This window comes from Athene cunicularia (assembly GCF_003259725.1).
Source record: "Athene cunicularia isolate RWA chromosome 3 unlocalized genomic scaffold, athCun1 chr3_part1, whole genome shotgun sequence".
Taxonomy (NCBI): domain Eukaryota; kingdom Metazoa; phylum Chordata; class Aves; order Strigiformes; family Strigidae; genus Athene; species Athene cunicularia.
The window spans coordinates 7,610,990-7,622,915 of NW_020799097.1; positions in this window are offsets into that span (position 1 = coordinate 7,610,990).

Sequence of the window (11,926 nt, forward strand, 5' to 3'; positions counted from 1 at the left end):
ATTGTACACATCTCTTTTGGGAACATGTTTTTTAAACTTGTTTTTGTTCATGCTTGCCTGTGGTGGCAGCAGCTCCCATCCTTGTATGTACACAGGAAAACACAGAAAGCACGTGAAGCAGTACAGCTTTGCCACGGTGGGTAACATCAGTGGCACAGAAAATGGAGCTTGCGTTCAAGATTTTTAAATTGTTCATCTGAAATTTGGTTGAAATTCAAATGCTTTTTACAAGGGCATGCACTGATAAGACAAGGGGTAAGAGTTTTAAACTGAAAGAGGGTAGATCTAGCATAGATGTAAGGAAGAAGTTCTTCACTGTGAGGGTGGTGAGGCCCTGGCACAGGTTGCCCAGAGAAGCTGTGGCTGCCCCCTCCCTGGAAGGGTTCAAGGCCAGGTTGGACGGGGCTTTGGGCAACCTGGGCTAGTGGAAGGTGGCCCTGCCAGTGGCAGGGGGGTTGGACTGGATGATCTTTAATGTCCCTTCCAGCCCAAACCATTCTGTGATTCTCTGACTATAGCTGCAACATCTGTATCCACTGAAGCGATGGTGATGTTTAGAAATAACGATCATTACGAACTAATTGGATAAATAGCTAGCTGGGCTTCATTCTACTACTAAACTTCGTTAATTTTTATTTCCTTGTTTCTACTCTACCTTTCCTGTTTGGTTTGTCTGTAATTTTTTAGTCTGACTAAGCTGGGAGGGGCATTCACACCACTGTACCCCTGGATATTTAGAGAAACCTTAGTCCAGACATTAGGCTCTGTATGATGTTAAGAGAATCGGATGCATCCCTGCAAAAATGGCTTCAGGCTGCTTCGCGCTCTCTGTTATGCAGACATTTTGGTCAGATTAGCCTCCTAACTCAGATGCCTAAATTAGATCAAGTGAATATGCTTCTCCTTTTAATTACTATCCTGAGGGAATTGCATGTATTTTTTTTCTCCTCTGTCTAGACAAGTTCTAGGGTATGGGATCCGTCCCTGACTGAGTTGTTGGCTGCCACTGTAATAATATAAGCAGAAAGTATGTTCCTGTGGCACTAACAATAACAAAAATTTGGTACCTATGGCTTATTCGTGCTAATCACCATATGGGGTTATCTACCATAGGTGGTGCTCTGCTGTCAGAGCTTTATGGCTACTTACTTTTTTCAACATTCTTCTTGTGAACAGAGTGAGATAGTGACCCATGGATGATTTTGAACTATGTTTTTGAGAAGACTTTACTTATTGAGATTCAGGTATTACAGTGATTGGGACCGTGGCAGTTTTTACAGTGGGTTTTTTTACAAGTATTTCTGTTGTAGTCTTTAATATTGAAAAGTGAATTAATTCCATGCTGTAGCAGAGTAGCAGCTATTAAAAATGAAGCTAAGTTCTGTAGGAGATAGTAATTCTTCATGTGGAGCTGGTGGGGGAAACAGGATAGCATCTGAAAAGTGAAAGGTGATGTATGCGCTTCGCTTGGGGCATTATAACAAAGGTTCACACCCCTTGAAAACAGGTGTCTGTCAGGAAAAGACCTTGTGATTAGTCCCTAAAGAGCAGTGTAATGCAGATCACTAGTCTTGTTAAAAATTGAGATAGAGGTCTCTGTTCTGAGAGATAAACCACTAATTAACAGTTTACAAGTAAAGTCTCTGCTCTTAACTCAAAAGATTTAGTTTGATCAGCATGTATAATTTGTGAAATCAGTACTTAATGAGAGTCTTTTAAAGTCCAGAGCTGTTCTCTTTACCTTTTTAAAACTGATTTAAAAGTTGGGCATCTTTACTTTTAACGTTCATTTCTTGAAAGGAAATATCTCCAGTATCTTAGTTTTTAAAATAGCTTTTAACTGCTTCCATTAGCTTCTATTTACCTAAAATGCAGTCATAGAATAATACCATTTTGTAGGAACTTCTGGAGATCATCTGGTCCAACACTCACTAAAAGCATGGCCAGCTTTGATCAGGTTGCTCAGAGCCATGTCTGGTTGTGTTTGGACTACCTCCAGTAGAGCTTCCACAGACTTACTGGGCAGCCCTCTCCACACTTGCTCAGAGTATATCCCATCCTGTTGCCCAGATTGTCTGTGAAGACATTAAACAGTACAGGCCATGGTATCAACCCCTGGGGAACATTATTAGTTCCAACCAGATGGATTTTGGACTGCTGGTCACAGCCCCTTGAGTCTAGTGGTCAAGCTAGTTTTCCACTCAGTTTACAGTCAACCTATTCAAACAATATTTCACCAGTTTGGCTCTAAGGATACTGTGGGAGACCTTGTTGAAAGCCTTTGTAAAGTCAAAACAAGCTGCTCTACCTTCATTCACAGAGCCAGTCATCTCTAGCTATGTGCCAGGGGTGTTTCGTCCTGGAGAGATGCGTGCTGGCAGCTTCCCATCACCTTTTTGTTCTTCAGGCACCTGTAGGTGGCTCCTAGGACTACCTGCTCCATAATCCTTCCAGGGACTGAAGTCAGATTTAGCAGCCTTTTGTATTGTTGAACTGTCCCTCTTGCCCTTTTGAAGATGGGTGTGATGTCTGACTTTTTCCAGTCATCGGGATCCTTGACCGATCACCAAGACCTTCCAAAAATCATAGAGCTTGGTCTTGCAGTGACATCAGCCAGTGTTTTTGGCAGCACCAGTGCTGTCAAATGTATATGTGTATATATATATATATATGTGTGTGTATATATATATATATATATATATATGTATATATGCAACTGCTGTACTTCCTTGTTTTCAAGTTACTTTATTTTGACTTCTGAAAGCTGCTTTCAGTTCAGTGTAATGCCACATCTCTTGACAGGGTATATTAGATGATGGATCCTTACATGTTTTTAAATTCTTGGGGGAAGCTTGATGTAAGCATAGTCCTTTTGAGAAGACTGAGAGCAGTAGGTTGTTGACCTTGTGAATTTGTGATGTTGCTTTTAGATTGGAGGGCTCATTTCATGTGACTGAATGATGTGGGAAAGCCAGTGACCTTTCTTTACCTTTTTCGTCTTAGGTGATGATTGGTGATTATAAAGATAACAAGGATAATGTAGAGCTAATTAGAGAATTCTCTTTTTTTATGACTAACCTGTTTCAAGCGCTATCACTTGTACATAAAACAACACAAAGTGTACTTTGAGCTTCAGAGGTTGATCCTTGGTATGCAGTGAAATAGGGTAGTTACTGTATTCTTTTTAGCATTAAAAACACGTTAGCACCCTTTAACTTCATCTTTTATAAATACATTTTTCCTTGTGTACCCTGGGTGATGACAGATGATGCAACAGACTATTTTGGTGGGAAGAACCCTTGTTAGAGTGCCTGTCTGGATTTTTTGGAAGTGCTAAGCAGCTGGGTTAAGTGATCCTGAAATTTTCAAATGCTTAGCTGCAAATATTGCAGATGCCTGAATTACCTCTGGAAATCTGATTTTTGAATCCTGATAAGTATAGAATTTAGAGGCTTATCTCTAGATAAAAGTTCAAGTTCCCTCCAGAGACAGACCAATGTAAACTGAAATTTTAAGCCAGCTGTGAGCTGGTGAAGCCTTGTTTTCTGTGGTGTTGGCTGTCTGAGTCTAATCAGACGTAAGCTTGTGCTGAAATTTTTCTTGTGGTTAGTATATTTAGAGCAGCTTTTAGCCATATGGATTTTCTGTTGTCTGATACTGGTACCCAAATGTCCAGCAGCCTTTCTGATTGAAGGAGGGCACTACATTTGGTAGTGTCTTCTCTGGTTGCCTGTTTTCATTAATCTTGTAGATCTTTGTGAAGTACACCTTTCTATTAAATTTGGATCATGTTGGATGATGGGATTCATCAAAGTACATACTAACTACTTGTGTCTTGTACCCATAGAAAGCTAAGCTAAGAATTTAAGCATGCTGGTTGAGTTATGAGCATATTTCTCTTTTATGGATTTTGTCTATCAGGATTGGGGTTTTTTTTATTATTCTCAGATTTTATTTAAGCATAAGTCTTTATCTAGAAAACCAGATAGGTGTTTTTATTTCATGAGGAGTCTTTGATTCTTCTTACAACCACGCATACTTTGTTTTATTGCTCACTGCAAGATTATACAGAGACTGTAATAACTTGGTTTTCTGGTACAGTTGTGCCATTAGCATCAAATCATAGAATGGTTTGGGTTGGAAGGGACATTAAAGATCATCTAGTTCCAGCCCCCCTGCCATGGGCAGAGACACCTTCCACTAGACCAGGTTGCCCAAAGCCCCGTCCAACCTGGCCTTGAACACTGCCAGGGAGGGGGCAGCCACAGCTTCTCTGGGCAGCCTGTGCCAGTGTCTTAACCAACCTCTCAGTGAAGAACTTCCTTCTTACATCAAATTCTACATGTTCAGAAGGTGAGGGTTAGGTCACATAAAAATCATAAAGTACAAGTGGAGCTGATGAAATTTAACTTTTCTTCAAATTCAGAATATTTAAGACTTTGTCAGTACAGGAACACACCTGGCCAGGTTGGTTACTTGGATCCTAGAATTAATAGATAGAACATTAATATATCGATGAGCACAGTGTTGTGTAACTCTTATTTTCAGAACACCAAATTAAATTCAAATGATGTAACTTGATAACAGTAGCAGCACAATGCACTGGAATTGCCTAATAGAGGACAATTACCTGAGAACTATTTTTGAACATTTTTGCAGTTACAGATAGTTGAAAAAACATTGTTGATCCAGATAAGTCACAGCTTCTTTGGAACAGTGATTCTGAGAGCAGCCAGTTTGACTTGAGACATTTTGGTGCGGGCTATTATTGCTTCAGTAGCAGATAATAATTCTGAGCTGGCTCTTCTAGTGAAAATTTTCAAGGCTTATGCAAGTGGAGCTTGTGAAATGCTGTGGCATCAGTCATGAGCGATATCTGCAGTTAGTAATTCAACAGCATACACATGAAATAAGGGAAGAACAGGAAATGGGAGTTACTCTTCTTTGTTTCTAAAAATACTACAGTTGGAATGCAAAATATGACCTATTATGGCTATGCTAATAAATGTATCAAAAATCAGATCTGATTTAAATAATACTTTTAGTCTTAACTTTCAAAGGTCAAGAATTTTCCGAATCAAAATCTAAAACTCTTGCTTTTTTCACTACGCTCTTAGTGTAGTCATAATATTAGGAGTTTCTTAAGGTAGAACAAGTGTCTTTCTAACTGAGAGATATATTTGCTCATAGGGTCTTTACATGATGTTGAGATGTGTGTCTAACCCAGGTGATACTTGATTCTCCCAGTTATGTAATTCCTTTGTCATGGTCAAAATCTTTAACATGAGCTCTACAGTATACAGTAATAATGTTAAAGAGACTGAATTTCAACTGGATGCTTTGAAGGACTGTATTTGGTGATACAACATGGATGAGACTTGTGGCTGAGAGCAGGTCAGAAGCAGGAGGCTTCAGCTGGGGCAGGTAAGAGGTGCTGTGGCCACACTGCCCAGGTCCTGGGTCCAGCTCGGTACCAGTGTGCCCCCCAGGACTCTTGTACCGGGCTGGATCTCTTGGACCTCCGTTACACCCACACTCTTCTCACTTTGGACAATGCATTTTTACACATCCGTTGCCCGTCCAGAATAATGCTACCTAATTAATTTTTCTTATTTTGACTACCTTACGCTAATCTTTGCTTTTTCTTTTATGAGATTTCCCTGTTTTTTTTCATCAATGATAAACTAGATTTCTTGGCTTTAAAGGCCTCTTATGGTCTGCATCCTCTCTGCTTGTCATTTCATTCAGTTTTGAGAAGTTAAGCTCATGACAGTTCTGTGCACCTGCCCAGCTTGAAAGCAGATACCTAAATTGTAAATCCAAGTCTTGCTGAATGTTATTACCTTCATTAATTTTACAAATAGTAAAAGATTGTTCTGTGCTGAGCATAGAAGACTGCCTGTGTATTCTCTATCTTTTGGTTTATGCTTAGCTATAGCAATCCGTTAGATGTTCTGTATGCTTTGCACTTTTACCTGGGACTGAAAGCTGAGCAACAGTAGCAGTTGTTGTATCATAAGGAGAAAATAATGTAAGCATTCTGCTAGGTTGTTTTTTTTTTCTCTGTTAGGAGGCTTGTGCTTCTGATGGAAGGACAGAAGGGGGTTCAAAAATTTCCTCTAAAATGTCAAGATTTCAAATGGATAAGATCTTAAATAATATTCCATGAATATTTCCAGTCATGGTTAAGGTAAGAAAAGCAAAAAAAAGAAACTCATCAGAGATTTCTGTTTCGTCTAAATCCACGTTAGCATAAATTAGGAGCTGCAGTGTGGAAGTGGAGAACTGCAGGATTCAAGGTGTGTAGACCCCACCAAACAGCATCTTAGGGCTCTTGTACAATGCTTGGAAATGAATTAGATGTGAGAATTGATGTGTCTCAAAACAGGATCTAGAAAAAACAGCATATGGAGTGGGGAGTCATGCACATTAGAAAGTAGGAAGCAAAAAAGACAAGAGTATATTTTAAGTTACCACCCGTTCAGGAGAAAGTGTATCTCACTCAGCTCTCAGGAAAGGTTATGATATGCAGCCTGGAGTTCCTTCTCGAAGGTAGAAGTGCAGAGCCTTTAAAAAAAACCCCAAACCCAATTTATACATAATCCAGCCTCTGCTTCTTTCTCTTTTTTGTTCTTTTCCTTTTTTGTTCTTTTTTAAGCAAAGCAAGAGGGGTGGTAATGTCTGTCTGTGTCTGGGATCAGGTTAGTGAATGTATTCATCCAGGGTGTGACAGAGCTGGGTTCAATTCCCATTTTTTCCTGAGGAAGTTCATGTCTCCTGGGAGAAGGACCAGGGATTTAAGTAGAGAGTTTCCTGAAGTGGGATTCTCATTCCCTCCTTCAGAATTTCTTCTTTGCAAAGAAGCAGGAAAGCTGGAGGGGCAAGGACAGGGAAGGACCTGCAGCTCTCTGGCTTAATGATAATTTCATGTAGGAGGTTGAAGTCCTGAGTTGATGTTACTATTTCAAACTTTGTGCCTGGGTTTCCTTAAACGGCTGCGCAATAAAATGCGGGAAAGCCTTCTCCTAGGAGGAAGGAAAGATCGTTTTCAATCTTCAGAGATAGAGGAGAGAGTTGAACTGGTTCTTGATATTTTGAATGGGTGCTTTCACAGCTGAGCAGCTGTGTAAGAAACAAGAGTAAAACCATCAGTACTGACTACACAATTATGTTTTTTAAACAGAAACAGAGATTCTTGTATTTTGTGTGGTATCCATTTTGTATGGTCTGTATATTCAGAAAGCCTGTTATGCAGGCAAGGTGGGCAGAAGGATATTTATCAGAAAAAAGTATTTTTTGTCTTCTGTCTTAATCACTGTTTGGATGCAAGTTGCTCTATAACAGTGAGCAAGGAAGGGACTTAGTACCATAGGGTTAAGAAGTAAAATATTTAACTTTATTTTTCCTGCAACGTCAAAATATTAGCTAAGGCTTGCAGTACTCTTATTCACAGTAACAGCAGGGAGCAGGATCGACTTCTTCGTTATGTTACTGATGTCATTCATTTGTTATCAGAGTGGGTGGACTTTGTGAAGCTGGGCACAGTACATTTTGAAAAGGCCATGTCGCTTAGTGTAACTTCACTGTATAAAGAAATACATTTTTGGCCTGCCAAAATGGTGTGGGTTTTTTTTTACTTTTTTAAATGGTAAACTTTTCTATGTCTTGAACAAAGAGAAATTCTAGATTGTGCTGGTTTATAATGCCTTACTAATGCTTATTATTCTCTGATTTTCGAGGGGATAATCCCAAAAAAGCACAGAACAACCACATGGGCTATTACACTGTCACTGCTTTGCAAACACTAATGAGTAGCTTTTGTGTTGTCCACATCTACAGGTGTTGCAAAAAGTAAATTGGTCACCTAGTACTGCAATCTCTGTCCTTTCTAATTGGTTCTTACAGAAAAATCTGCGATCTATCTTCTTTCTGTCCTTGAGAAAAGCAAAGGAATAGTAGTGTGTCCACATTTTGCTTTTACGGTATTTGCTTTCTTCCAGTTAAAACTAGTGGGAGAGAGCCTGGTGCACCAGACTTCATTCCTACTAAAACTATGTGGCTGTGGTTTTTCTGAGAAATACTTTGAAAAAAACCTGATTCGAGTATAAATATTAACAAAGATTGTGGTAAGGCTGTTCTTCATAAAATGGCAATATGCCTGTGATGGAAAAGAAACTTTTTGTTTTCCCTTTCTCCTGCATTCTGCTCAGCTCTAATGTTTTCTAATGTTTTCAGCATAGTTGTAAGGTCCCCCCTGCTTCATTCAATCTCTTAATTTCATTTCTCAACCTGTATCAGCTATAACGAACACTGAGTGAGGGAGCAGAAGCTGCAGTTTGGTAGGTCAGTTTGTGAAAACAATTAATGCTTTAAACATTGGGACTAGTCAGATGATTTGTTTACAAGAACTTGCCGTTCTGCCATTTAAACGTAACAGGCAAGTTTTCCTGTTTTCACTTTAAATGGCAGCAGAGCTTAATGTTGTCTACAGTGTTCATGGGGATGTTTGATCCTGTTTTGTTACAACAGGGAGTTCATACTGTGGCTGCCACAGTTTCTTAAGGCTGATAATTGAATTCACCAAGCACCTCTCCTAGAACATTTTGCAGAAACAAATAATTTTCTGTGTGATATTCTGGTTGTGCTGGCTATTTTTTCATAAATATAATCTGTTTGAGATACTGGTCTTTTCCTGAGTTTTTTTTCTTCAGTAAATATTTTTATATGGCATTGGGTTTCTCTGTAGTATTGTATAATAAGGTTCTCTGGAAATTTATAGCTTTCACCTCAATTAATGCTTAAAAGTTATCAGAGTTGTTCTAAAAAAAGTAAGTTTGGCCTCAAGTGAGAATATTTTGCTGAGATTTCCTTTAGTAAATAAATGGTGCACACCTGTGTCCTAAAGGTGCAAGGTGCTTTTACAGATGGCAACTAAAGTAACTTTATTTGGAATTTGTGAAAATTAGCTGCTTTTAACTTTGATATATGCATAATATCCAAGCCTTTGGGGCATGCTGTGGAAACATAGAAGACAGAATACTAGTTGAGGCAAGCTCCATTCTTTGGGAAGGATTGTTTCCACAGACCTTTGAAAAATGTATGTAGACTTTGAGTTTACTGGGGTGTTTTCTCCTTCCCTAAAAGATTGAATGAGGGGAAATTATGTTGCAGTGATATTTTTATTTTTCCTTTTTTTACCTTTCAATACAACTTCTGCATCTGTCACCAGAGAAGGGTGAGTACTTGGTGTAACCCTAGTGTCCGCATGAAACTTGTTTGTGCAAAGGGATAGAATGGGTTCTCAGTGCCACAGTCTGAAATACTGTAAAAATTCTTTTCATGATTCTTGGTTGCTTCTGTAAAGTCGTAGTTTTCAGTATTATTTGTGGGGGCTAATATAGGAGGGTTTTGGTGCCCTCACGTCTAATATTTTAAAATATTACAAGATCTGCCTATAGACCTAATAGTGAGATGACAAAGCTAAATCGTGAGTTAACTGCATCACGTTGGTGTAATGTACTCTTAGTACAGATCTGTTGGGCAGTTCCCTCTTGGTTTTGGACCTAATGTTGCTGCATCTACATGGCAGTGCCTGGTGCAGACTTAACAGGCTGGGTCAGCCCAGGCTTGGGAAACTTGGGGAATTTTTGGGCATGCTGAAAAAAACCTGTGTTGATAACTTGGGCTGGGCTGTTCATTATTTTTGAGAGTGCTGCACTGGAACAGACTGTCAAACTGTGGTATTAGGAACATCTAATCTTGGACTCCTTTTGAGAGGACAGATAGTGGTATGGATGATAACTTGGGTGAGCTCTACTCTGTATCTGACTACAGTTTCTAATTCTGCTTGACATGACCTGTGAAACTTCTGTTATCACAGCATGGTCTGGTTTGGAAGGGGCCTTTAAATATCATTTAGTCCAACCCCCCTGCCATGGGCAGGGGCATCTTTCACTAGATCAAATTACTCAGAACCCTGTCCAACCTGGCCTTGAACACTTCCAGTGATGGGGCATCCACAGCTTCTCTGGGCAACCCATTTCGGTGTCTCACCACCTTATTTGTAAAGAATTTTCTTCTTGTGTTCAATCTAAATCTGTCCTCTCTTAGTTTAAAACCATTGCCTCTTGTTCTGTCACTACAGTCTCTGGAGAAAAGACTCCATCTTTCTTAAAAGCCTCCTTCAAGTATTGCAAGAAGGTCTCCCCAGAGCCTTCTGTTCTCCAGGCTGAACTACCCCAACTCTCTCAATAATTCTTTGTAGGAGAGGTGTTCAAGCCTCCTGATGATTTTCATGGCCCTCCTCTGAACTTGCTGGAGAAGGTCCATGTCCTTCTTATGTTGGGGGCCCCAGAGCTGGATATGGCACTGCAGGTGGGGTCCCAACAGAGCAGAGTACAGGGGCAGAATCACCTCCCTCGACCTGCTGGCCACACTTGTCTTGATGCAGCCCAGGACAGAGATCACTTGTTTTACACATTAGTGAAAGGTGGTTGCCTGTATACATGATGACAACAGTTGGCTGGAGTTACCCCAGCTGATGAACTAGGAACACATGTGCTCTGTAGATGCAGAGCTTTCATAAATAGGAAAGACCCTCACCAAGCTAATGTGGTGGGTTTTACCACAAAATATTTAAGTTGAAATTGATTTTTAAATGTGGTATAGTTGAGGCTCTAAGGGACGTAAAAATGAGGGAGAGGGGTTTTGTTACTTTTTCCCCCCATGTGGTCAGCAGTTGGGAGTTTAGAAAGCTCAGTCTACGTGAGCCATTTCAGCAAAACCAAGGGCGGTAAAGTCTGACTTTATAGCTGTAAGTTGTAGAAAGTATTCTAAAAATATATGTTAAGATTTTGGGCCTTAAGAGTTAATTGGTTTGTTATCAGACTTGTAGTGCCTGATAATTATCTGACTTGTATTGTGAAGCCTCACCTTGAGTACTGTGTGCAGTTTTGGGCTCCGCAATGTAAGAAGGATATCAGAATGTGTCCAAAGGAGGGTTATAAAGATGGTGAAGGGACTAGAGGGCAAAACTTATGAGGAGCAGCTGAGGTTATTAGGTTTGTTCAGCTTAAAGAAGAGGGTGACCTCACTGCTGTCTACAGCTTCCTCCCGAGAGCAAGCAGCAAGGGAGATGCTGGTCTCTCCTCTCTGGTCATAGGATGCCAGGGAATGGGCGAGAGTTATGTCAGGGGAAGTTAGGATTGTCTATTAGGTAAAAGTTCTCCACTGAGAGGGTTGACATGCACTGGAACAAGTGGTCATGGCCCCAAGCCAGTTGGTGTTGATGAAGTGTTTAAACAATGCTTTTAGATACATGGTTTAACTTTTAGGTTGTCATGTGTCAAGTCTGAGGTTGAACTCAATGATCCTTGTGGGTCCCTTCCAACTTGGGATATTTGGTGCTTCTGTGACTCTAATTACACATTTGAAAAACCCTAAAAGCAATTCAAAAATAAGGGAATGAAATATGTTGGAGGAAAGATCAAACGTGTAGCCTTTATCCAATAAAAGTGTAAATCTAGAACAATTCACGTGCAGTGGAAATGTCTGTCAATGCAGAGCTCTCCTGAGCTTTGCTCTGTTGATTCTGGGGATATTCTCCTGCATCCTGCTTCTGTGTCGTTTAGCCCTCCTTGACAGAACAGCTTTTGCAGAAAAGCATGCTGTAGAAATGTTTAACAACATTGGAAGCATTTTTCAGGAAGGCTATATATAGATTTCAAGTCTCTCTTGGTAGGTTGCTGGTAAGGCCTAGGAAGGGATGCTGGAAGCAACCTAAAAATACTCCAGTTTGGTTTAGAATTCATGTCTTGGAATAGAACCATGCTTCCTCTTTCCATCTTTCTGCAGCTGATACCTAATGTCACCCTGAGAGATCATTTGGACTCGCCTATCATTCCTTTTTTTTTTTTTTTTTTTTTTT